The sequence below is a fragment of the Nerophis lumbriciformis genome, linkage group LG28, assembly GCF_033978685.3.
Source record: "Nerophis lumbriciformis linkage group LG28, RoL_Nlum_v2.1, whole genome shotgun sequence".
NCBI lineage: Eukaryota > Metazoa > Chordata > Actinopteri > Syngnathiformes > Syngnathidae > Nerophis > Nerophis lumbriciformis.
The window spans coordinates 2,994,959-3,006,176 of NC_084575.2; the positions used below are offsets into that span (position 1 = coordinate 2,994,959).

The 11,218-nt window shown below is 42.2% G+C and overlaps 2 non-coding genes and 1 pseudogene across 2 annotated transcripts; 2 read left to right on the top strand and 1 right to left on the bottom strand.

Moving 5' to 3' along the window:
* Positions 1-1,179: 1,179 nt before the first annotated feature.
* On the top strand, positions 1,180-1,250 carry trnag-gcc (transfer RNA glycine (anticodon GCC)). Its single transcript has one exon. It is a non-coding gene; the product is annotated as a tRNA-Gly (tRNA).
* Positions 1,251-3,509: 2,259 nt separating this feature from the next.
* On the top strand, positions 3,510-6,973 carry LOC140680180 (uncharacterized; annotated as a pseudogene).
* A 705-nt stretch (positions 6,974-7,678) lies between these two features.
* Positions 7,679-7,751, bottom strand: trnav-cac (transfer RNA valine (anticodon CAC)). The gene has a single exon. It is a non-coding gene; the product is annotated as a tRNA-Val (tRNA).
* Positions 7,752-11,218: the final 3,467 nt, after the last annotated feature.

Consider the following 11,218-nt stretch of genomic DNA (forward strand, 5'->3'; position numbering starts at 1 on the left):
CTAATATTCATAAGGGACAAAAGCAATGTTTGTGAAAACCGCAAGACGCAGGCATTCCACCCAAAAGGCATATTGGACTCCCTGAAGTCTGAAGCAGTGTACTTCTAGTTACGCTAATCCAAAGACAACGACATCGGGACATCGTAACATGAGATTTTATAATTTTTTGGGGAGTAATTAATCATGTAAACCAGTAAGTCTCTGTGGCGCAGTGGGTCAGCGTGTTCGGCTGTTAACTGAGAGGATGGTGGTTCAAGCCCACCCAGGGACAAAATCTTTCCTCGAGCACAGGGGTTTGAGGGTTTTCTTGTACAGCCCATGTCCATCTCTAAATTTGCAAAAAAGTTTCTAGTTAAAACATGTGCCACAATTGCAATATAACTTTCAAGCCATTCTTGTTTAAACTAATGTAAATTACTGATAATCAATGCTATCGCCTCATATTGGCTATCATTAATTCAGTGTAGCATGTTTGGTCCGTCGCAGCCCGCATTTCAAACGTTCTTCCTCTTAACCGAGTTCATAAATCCCTTTTACTGCACAGGCATTGGTGGTTCAATGGTAGAATTCTCGCCTGCCACGCGGGGGACCCGGGTCCGATTCCCGGCCGATGCATTCTGTTGCTTTTATTACATTTTCACTAATATTCATAAGGGACAAAAGCAATGTTTGTGACAACCGCAAGACGCAGGCATTCCACCCAAAAGGCATATTGGACTCACCGAAGGCTGAATCAGTATACTTCTAGTTACGCTAATCCAAAGACAATGACATCAGAACATCGTAACATGAGATTTTATAATTTTTTGGGGAGTAATTAATCAAGGAAACCAGTAAGTCTCTGTGGTGCAATCGGTCAGCGCGTTCGGCTGTTAACTGAGAGGATGGTGGTGCAAGCCCACCCAGGGACAAAATCTTGACTCAAGCACAGATTTTTGAGGGTTTTCTTGTACAGCCCATGTCCTTCTCTAAATTTGCAAAAAAGTTTCTGGTTAAAACGTGTGCCACGTTTGCAACATAACTTTCAAGCCATTCTTGTTTAAACTAATGTAAATTACTGATAATCAATGCTATCGCCCCATATTGGCTATCATTAATTCAGTGTAGCATGTTTGGTCCGTCGCAGCCTGCATTTCAAACGTTCTTCCTCCGAGTTCAGAAACCTCTTTTACTCCACAGGCATTGGTGGTTCAGTGGTAGAATTCTCGCCTGCCACGCGGGAGACCCGGGTCCGATTCCCGGCCAATGCATTCTGTTGCTTTTATTACATTTAATTAGTATTCATAAGGGACAAAAGCAATGTTTGTGAAAACCGCAAGACGCAGGCATTCCACCCAAAGGGCATATTGAACTCACCGAAGGCTGAATCAGTATACTTCTAGTTACGCCCATCCAAAGACAATGACAATCGGTCAGCGCGTTTGGCTGTTAACTGAGAGGATAGTGGTTCAAGCCCACCCAGGGACGAAATATTGACGCGAGCACGAGGGTTTGAGGGTTTTCTTGTACAGCCCATGTCCTTCTCTAAATTTGCAAAGAAGTTTCTAGTTAAAACGTTTGCAACATAACTTTCAAGCCATGCTTGTTTAAACTAATGTAAATTACGGATAATCAATGCTATCGCCTCAAATTGGCTATCATTAATTCAGTGTAGGGTTATAGACATTGTGTTGAAATCCCATGCTGTTCCTGGCGCTGTAGCTGTCAGTCAAGGTGCCTGTTTGTTAAATAGGAGATGTTGGGCTCAAATTCCGTCAGTGTCTTGAAGTTTTTTCTGTAACACTTTCTCAGTTTGTTTTCAAACCACATGAATGCAAACCAAATTCTATTCATTTTGAATAAAATCCCAATGGATCCAAAGTTTGATGTTTACTGCAATGTTTTCTTCAAAAAAATGCCATTTTAAATGTGGATTGAACCAGGACTCAGAAAAAAAACCCTACTTCAGATGGGTTCCAAATCACTTTGTTACAAGTAGTTTGTCAGGATATTCACCAGAGTAAGCATATTGTAGTTTAAGACAGCAGAGTGGCGCAGCGGAAGCGTGCTGGGCCCATAACCCAGAGGTCGATGGATCGAAACCATCCTCTGCTATGATTTAGGTTTCAGGTGACTATTTACCTGGTTCTTAATTTGAAAGCAAGGCCAACACTCATTCAGACTGCAGCTGTCTTCTCTAACTCTTTGGGAATTACACCTATGATTCCTGCTAAAAGAGAGGTTAAACATCTTATAAGTCAATCTAAACAGTACAGTTGCAATCCATTGAAAGCCCTGAGAATACAGTGACTTGAATGAATGAGAAATTTCACAGGTTTGTGCGTGACATTTTCATGCAACCCACCATTCAGGTGTGACTTCCGGTTCCGGTTCACGGTGTGTGACTGCTCGCTGACTGCTCGCTGTTTCGAAAAAGCTAAGTATCGTTCTATTTGTGTGCTTTTAATTGTTCTGCAGCTTTCTTTCTTACTTTCTCAACATATTTAGTAGTACTATTTAACTTGCAAATCACGCAATCTCTGTCTCACCACCCCTCCCGCAGCTAGCTAGCAGCTAGCTGCTAAGCTAACAAAGCTAGCACGGAGAAAGGCGTCGCCGGTCAGAAGGAATCTACTCCTGCACACCGTGACCAGGACTTCTCGGAAGACAGCAGGAACTTCACTTGGTGACAGAAAACACCGTGAGTATGGCTTCCTGCGCGTCTTGCACCTTACTCACGGAGAGGCTGGCTCTGCTAGAGGGCCGTGTCCGCCAGTTAGAGCAGAGTAATCTCGTAACTTTAGATGTTGCGGACACATCTGCTAGCGTTAGCTGTAGCGAGCTAACTAGCCCAGCCTGTAGTAGCCCTAAGCGGCCTACAAGCTGCAGTGTACCGGTCGAGACGCATAATAGATTTAGCTCTTTAGCTAGTCCTACACCCCAGTCTACCGGGCACCACACCTTAGTCATAGGGGACTCCATCACCCGAAACATAAAGCTTAGCAAACCAGCCACAATTAAGTGCATCCCTGGGGCCCGAGCACCTGACATTGAGGCTAATCTTAGGGAGCTAACTCGCAACATGCCTAGTAAACACGTACGACAGGCTAATCGCACCACTAGTTATGCGAATATAGTTGTACACGTTGGCTCCAATGACACTAGAATGAGACAGTCAGAGATTACAAAGAGAAACATAGCCAGGACTTGTGATCTCGCTAGAAAGATGTCCAGGCATCGAGTAATTGTCTCTGGCCCCCTGCCTGCGAGAGGCAATGATGAGAGATATAGCAGATTAGTCTCGCTTAACAAGTGGCTGGCTAGCTTCTGTAGACAACAGGGACTAACGTTTATTGATAATTGGCCCTCTTTCTGGGGCAAACTAGGCTTGCTGATGAGGGACGGCCTTCACCCTAACCAGGAAGGCGCCATCATCCTGTCTAAGAACATAGACTACTGTTTAAGTCACATTTGACTAACTACACTAGAGCAAGCCCGGTCACAGGCAATTACAGAGCCTGCTAGTCCGGGTGAGGAGTCAGTTAAGCTAGAACTAGCCAGCACCAGGCTGGATAATTCCTGTACGCATAGCAATTTTCTTAGAATAACACACAACTCACATAATGTGTTTTCTGTTGTGAATGTGTCCGGGGTAGATATGCATTCTACTGAGGTGGCAAATCATGATGCGTTCAGTCGATCGCAGCATCAAGCAAACAATCTGAAAATTCCCGCCGTATCAATTCCTAGATATGGTCGAAACTATTTAAAGTGCACTACGTATAATAAACGCAACATTATTAATATTTCTACTACGGATAATTTAAACAAAAACTCGTCAAAACAGCCCAATACTTATAATATGGGCTTTTTAAACATAAGATCATTGTCTCCCAAAACGTTATTAGTTAATGAGGTCATTAGAGACAACAATCTTAACGTCATTGGTCTTAGCGAAACTTGGCTCAAACCAGACGATTTTTTTGCGCTAAATGAGGCATCTCCTCCTAACTATACGAATGCGCATATTGCCCGTCCCCTTAAAAGGGGTGGGGGGGTCGCATTAATATACAATGAAAACTTTAACCTTACCCCAAACCTAAATAATAAATACAAATCGTTTGAGGTGCTTACTATGAGGTCTGTCGCACCGCTGCCTCTCGATATGGCTGTTATCTACCGCCCCCCAGGGCCCTACTCGGACTTTATTAATGAATTCTCAGAGTTTGTTGCTGATCTAGTGACGCACGCAGACAATATAATCATAATGGGGGACTTTAATATCCATATGAATACCCCATCGGACCCTCAGTGCGTGGCGCTCCAGACTATAATTGATAGCTGTGGTCTTACACAAATAATAAATGAACCTACGCATCGCAACGGCAATACGATAGATTTAGTGCTGGTCAGGGGTGTCTCCACCTCCAAAGTTATGGTACTCCCGTATACTAAAGTAATGTTCGATCATTACCTTATAAAATTCGAAGTTCTGACTCATTGTCAACAAACTAATAATAATAATAACTGCTATAGCAGCCGCAACATTAATGCTGCCACAACGATGACTCTTGCTGACCTACTGCCTTCGGTAATGGCACCATTCCCAAATTATGTCGGCTCTATTGATAACCTCACTAACAACTTTGACAATGCCCTGCGCAAAACCATTGATAGTATAGCACCGCTAAAACAAAAAAGGGCCCCTAAAAGGCGCACCCCATGGTTTACAGAAGAAACCAGAGCTCATAAATTATCATGTAGAAAGTTGGAACGCAAATGGCGCGCGGCCAAGCTTGAGGTTTTCCATCAAGCATGGAGTGATAGTTTAATATCGTATAAACGCATGCTTACCTTAGCTAAAGCTAAATATTACTCAAATCTCATCCGCCTCAACAAAAACGACCCTAAATTTTTGTTTAGTACATTAGCATCGCTAACCCAACAAGGGACTCCTCCCAATAGCTCCACCCACTCGGCAGATGACTTTATGAATTTATTTAATAAGAGAATTGAACTCATTAGAAAGGAGATTAAAGACAACGCATCCCAGCTACAACTGGGTTCTATGAACACAGATACAACTGTATTTACGACGGATACTGCAATACAAAATAGTCTCTCTCTTTTTGATGAAATAACATTAGAGGAACTATTACAGCGTGTAAGTGGGATAAAACAAACAACATGTTTACTTGACCCACTTCCTGGGAAACTTATCAAGGAGCTTTTTGTATTAAAGTTAAAGTTAAAGTACCAATGATTGTCACACACACACTAGGTGTGGCGAGATTATTCTCTGCATTTGACCCATCACCCTTGATCACCCCCTGGGAGGTGAGGGGAGCAGTGGGCAGCAGCGGTGGCCGCGCCCAGGAATCATTTTTGGTGATTTAACCCCCAATTCCAACCCTTGATGCTGAGTGCCAAGCAGGGAGGTAATGGGTCCCATTTTTATAGTCTTTGGTATGACTCGGCCGGGATTTGAACTCACAACCTACCGATCTCAGGGCGGACACTCTAACCACTAGGCCACTTCATTAGGTCCATCAGTGCTAAATATTATAAACGTATCACTTTCCTCTGGCACTGTTCCCCTAGCATTCAAGAAAGCGGTTATTCATCCTCTGCTCAAAAGACCTAACCTTGATCCTGACCTCATGGTAAACTACCGACCGGTGTCCCACCTTCCCTTTATTTCGAAAATCCTCTAAAAAATTGTCGCACAACAGCTAAATGAACACTTAGTGTCTAACAATCTCTGTGAACCTTTTCAATCCAGTTTCAGGGCAAAACACTCTACGGAGACAGCCCTCGCAAAAATGACTAATGATCTACTGCTAACGATGGATTCTGATGCGTCATCTATGTTGCTGCTTCTTGATCTTAGCGCTGCTTTCGATATCGTCGATCATAATATTTTATTAGAGCGTATCAAAACACGTATTGGTATGTCAGACTTAGCTTTGTCGTGGTTTAACTCTTATCTTACTGACAGGATGCAGTGCGTCTCCCATAATAATGTGACCTCGGACTATGTTAAGGTAACGTGCGGAGTTCCTCAGGGTTCGGTTCTTGGCCCTGCACTCTTTAGTATTTTTATGCTGCTGCTAGGCGACATCATACGCAAATACGGTGTTAGCTTTCATTGTTATGCTGATGACACCCAACTCTACATGCCCCTAAAGCTGACCAACACGCCGGATTGTAGTCAGCTGGAGGCGTGTCTTAATGAAATTAAACAATGGATGTCCGCTAACTTCTTGCAACTCAAGCCAAGAAAACGGAAATGCTGATTATCGGTCCTGCTAAACACCGACATTTATTTAATAATACCACCTTAACATTTGACAACCAAACAATTACACAAGGCGAATCAGTAAAGAATCTGGGTATTATCTTCGACCCAACTCTCTCCTTTGAGTCACACATTAAGAGTGTTACTAAAACGGCCTTCTTTCATCTCCGAAATATCGCTAAAATTCGTTCTATTATATCCACTAGCGACGCTGAGATCATTATTCATGCGTTCGTTACGTCTCGTCTCGACTACTGTAACGTATTATTTTCGGGTCTCCCTATGTCTAGCATTAAAAGATTACAATTGGTACAAAATGCGGCTGCTAGACTTTTGACAAGAACAAGAAAGTTTGATCATATTACGCCTATACTGGCTCACCTGCACTGGCTTCCTGTGCACTTAAGATGTGACTTTAAGGTTTTACTACTTACGTATAAAATACTACACGGTCTAGCTCCGTCCTATCTTGTCGATTGCATTGTACCATATGTCCCGGCAAGAAATGTGCGTTCAAAGAACTCCGGCTTATTAGTGATTCCCAGAGCCCAAAAAAAGTCTGCGGGCTATAGAGCGTTTTCTATTCGGGCTCCAGTACTATGGAATGCCCTCCCGGTAACAATTAGAGATGCTACCTCAGTAGAAGCATTTAAGTCCCATCTTAAAACTCATTTGTATACTCTAGCCTTTAAATAGCCCCCCTGTTAGACCAGTTGATCTGCCGTTTCTTTTCTTTTCTCCTCTGCTCCCCTTTTCCTTGAGGGGGGGGCACAGGTCCGGTGGCCATGGATGAAGTGCTGGCTGTCCAGAGTCGGGACCCGGGGTGGACCGCTCGCCTGTGCATCGGCTGGGAACATCTCTGCGCTGCTGACCCGTCTCCGCTCGGGATGGTGTCCTGCTGGCCCCACTATAGACTGGACTCTTACTATTATGTTGGATCCACTATGGACTGGACTCTCACGATATTATGTCAGACCCACTCGACATCCATTGCTTTCGGTCTCCCCTAGAGGGGGGGGGGGGGGGGGGGGGGGGTTACCCACATATGCAGTCCTCTCCAAGGTTTCTCATAGTCATTCACATCGACGTCCCACTGGGGTGAGTTTTTCCTTGCCCTTATGTGGGCTTTGTACCGAGGATGTCGTTGTGGATTGTGCAGCCCTTTGAGACACTTGTGATTTAGGGCTATATAAATAAACATTGATTGATTGATTGATTAATCATGATGTTGAAGCCTGAGGTCTGCCTATATGAGAACCCTCTAAATTTGGTGTTGTGTGTGCTCGGCTGTACATGAGGTGGTCAGCTATGTTGCAAACTACTTTATGATGAAACACAGGACCTTGCTATCATTTATTTCCTTGCTTATTTATAGAGGTAAGAAGGAAAGTAAAAATACCTTGTTTCCACCCTGTTTCGAACAGGGGACCTTTCACGTGTGAGGCGAATGTGATAACCACTACACCATGGAAACTGCTGCAAGTTGCAGACCTTTATCAAGACTTACAAGTTGATTTTGGGCCAATGGAAAAAATGGTGCTCGCTAGTCTTATTGCTGTTATTAGCTGCATTGCATTTCTTACCTTTTGTGGATGTTGTTAAATCCCTTGTGCACGTAGAATGTGTTCTACTTTGTAGCATGTTTTGTCTGTAGCAGCCCGCATTTCCAACGTTCTTCCTCTTAACCGAGTTCTGAAACATCTTTTACTCCACAGGCATTGGTGGTTCAATGGTAGAATTCTCGCCTGCCATGCGGGAGACCCGGGTCCGATACCCGGCCAATGCATACTGTTGCTTTTATAACATTTTAACTAATATTCATAAGGGACAAAAGCAATGTTTGTGACAATCGCAAGACGCAGGCATTCCATCAAAAAGGCATATTGGACTCGCCGAAGTCTGAAGCAGTGTACTTCTAGTTACGCCCATCCAAAGACAATGACATCGGGACATCGTAACATGAGATTTTATAATTTTTTGGGGAGTATTTAATCATGTAAACCAGTAAGTCTCTGTGGCGCAATCGGTCAGCGTGTTCGGCTGTTAACTGAGAGGATGGTGGTTCAAGCCCACCCAGGGACGAAATCTTGACTCGAGCACAGGGTTTTCTTGTACAGCCCATGTCCTTCTCTAAATTTGCAAAAAAGTTTCTAGTTAAAACGTGTGCCACGTTTGCAACATAACTTTTAAGCCATTCTTGTTAAACTAATGTAAATTACTGATAATCAATGCTATCGCCTCATATTGGCTATCATTTATTCAGTGTAGCATGTTTGGTCCGTCGCAGCCCGCATTTCAAACGTTTTCCTCTTAACCGAGTTCATTAATCTCTCTTACTCCACAAGCATTGGTGGTTCAGTGGTAGAATTCTTGCCTGCCACGCGGGAGACCCGGGTCCGATTCCCGGCCAATGCATTCTTTTGCTTTTATTACATTTTAACTAATATTCATTAGGGACAAAAGCAATTTTTGTGAAAACCGCAAGACGCAGACATTCCACCCAAAAGGCATATTGGACTCACCGAAGGCTGAATCAGTATACTTCTAGTTACGCCCTGTACAGCCCATGTCCTTCTCTAAATTTGCAAAAAAGTTTCTAGTTAAAACGTGTGCCACGTTTGCAACATAACTTTCAAGCCATTCTTGTTTAAACTAATGTAAATTACTGATAATCAATGCTATCGCCTCAAATTGGCTATTATTAATTCAGTGTAGGGTTATCGACATCGTGTTGAAATCCCATGCTGTTCCAGGCGCTGTAGCTGTCAGTCAAGGTGCCTGTTTGTTAAATAGGAGATGTTGGGCTCAAATCCCGTCAGTGTCTTGAAGTTTTTTCTGTAACACTTTCTCAGTTTGTTTTCAAACCACATGAATGCAAGCCAAATTCTATTTGTTTTGAATAAAATCCCAATGGATCCACAGAGTTTGATGTTTACTGCAATGTTTTCTTCAAAAAAATGCCATTTTAAATGTGGATTGAACCAGGACTCAGAAAGAAACACTACTTCAGATGGGTTCCAAATCACTTTGTTGCAAGTAGTTTCTCTCTCTCTCTCTCTCTCTCTCTCTCTCTCTCTCTCTCTCTCTCTCTCTCTCTCTCTCTCTCTCTCTCTCTCTCTCTCTCTCTCTCTCTCTCTCTCTTCTCTCTCTCTCTCTCTCTACTTGCTGTCCATATCCTACCAAGTCAGTCCTACACTGTTTCAATATCCATTTCTCTGTTCTCAATTGTTGATGACTGATGATAACAACCAAACCCACCCCCCTCCAGACCCCAGATTGTAAATAATTCTATGTGATTCTCTTGTGTGATGACTGTATTATGACGATAGTATATATATATATATATATGAAGTGGACCCCAACTTAAACAAGTTGAAAAACTTATTGGGGTGTTACCATTTAGTGGTCAATTGTACGGAATATGTACTTCACTGTGCAACCTACTAATAAAAGTCTCAATCAATCAATCAATCAATCCTTTGAGTCTGTGCAGTTTAGAAAATTGAGCTGAGGGTTCAAAAGCACTGTTAAGGGCTTGTCCAGGAATTGAACGCAGGACCTCTCGCACCCTAAGCGAGAATCAGACCACTAGACCAACAAGCCCAGAAAAATATCATTTTAGATACAAATCTCATGAATTGTGAGATTTTAACAGGGAAATCATTCTGAAACTGTGTTAGTATATTGCACTTTTACCACTAATTTAAAGGTAGGGCTATTTTCCTGCAAAAAAGAACTAAGGGTTACAAGCTCTGTCCTAAAACAATTAGAGCTTGTAAATTGAGCTACCACTGTATTTGATTTTATACATTTTCATTGATCCCTTGAGTGTGTGCAGTTTGGAAAATTAAGCTAAGAGTTTTAAATCACTGTTAAGGGCTTCTCCGGGAATTGAACCCAGGACATCTCACACCCTAAGCGAGAATCATACCACTAGACCAAAAAGTCCCGAAAAACATCATTTTAGATAAAAATCTCATGAATTGTGAGATTTTAACAGGGAAATCATTCTGAAACTGGGTTAGTATATTGCACTTTTACCACTAATTTAAAGGTATGGCTATTTTGACCTAAAAAAATAACTAAGGCTTACAAGCTCTTTCGTAAACAATTAGAGCTCGTAAATTGAGCTACCACTGTATTTGATTTTATACATTTTCATTGATCCCTTCATTGTGTGCATTTTGGAAAATGTAGCTATAGTTCAAAATCACTGTTAAGAACTTGTACGGGAATTGAACCCGGGACCTCTTGCACCCAAAGCGAGAATCATACGACGAGACCAACAAGCCCCGAAAAATATCATTTTAGATAAAAATCTCATGAATTGTGAGATTTTAACAGGGAAATCATTCTGAAACTGGGTTAGTATATTGCACTTTTACCACTAATTCAAAGGTATGGCTATTTTCCTGTAAAAAAGAACTAAGGGTTACAAGCTCTGTCCTAAAACAAATAGAGCTCGTAAATTGAGATACCACTGTATTTGATTTTATACATTTTCATTGATCCCTTGAGTGTGTGCAGTTTGGAAAATTAAGCTAAGAGTTTTAAATCACTGTTAAGGGCTTGTCCAGGAATTGAACCTGGGACCTTTCGCACCCTAAGCAAGAATCATACCACTAGACCAACAAGCCCCGGAAAACATCATTTTAGATAAAAATCTCATGAATTGAGAGATTTTAACAGGGAAATCATTCTAAAACTGGGTTAGTATATTGCACTTATACCACTAATTTAAAGGTGAACATTATCACCAGACCTATGTAAGCGTCAATATATACCTTGATGTTGCAGAAAAAAGACCATATATTTTTTTAAACCGATTTCCGAAATCTAAATGGGTGAATTTTGGCGAATTAGACGGCTTTCTATTAGTCGCTCTCGGAGCGATGACGTCACAACGTGACGTCACATCGGGAAGCAATTCGCCATTTTCTC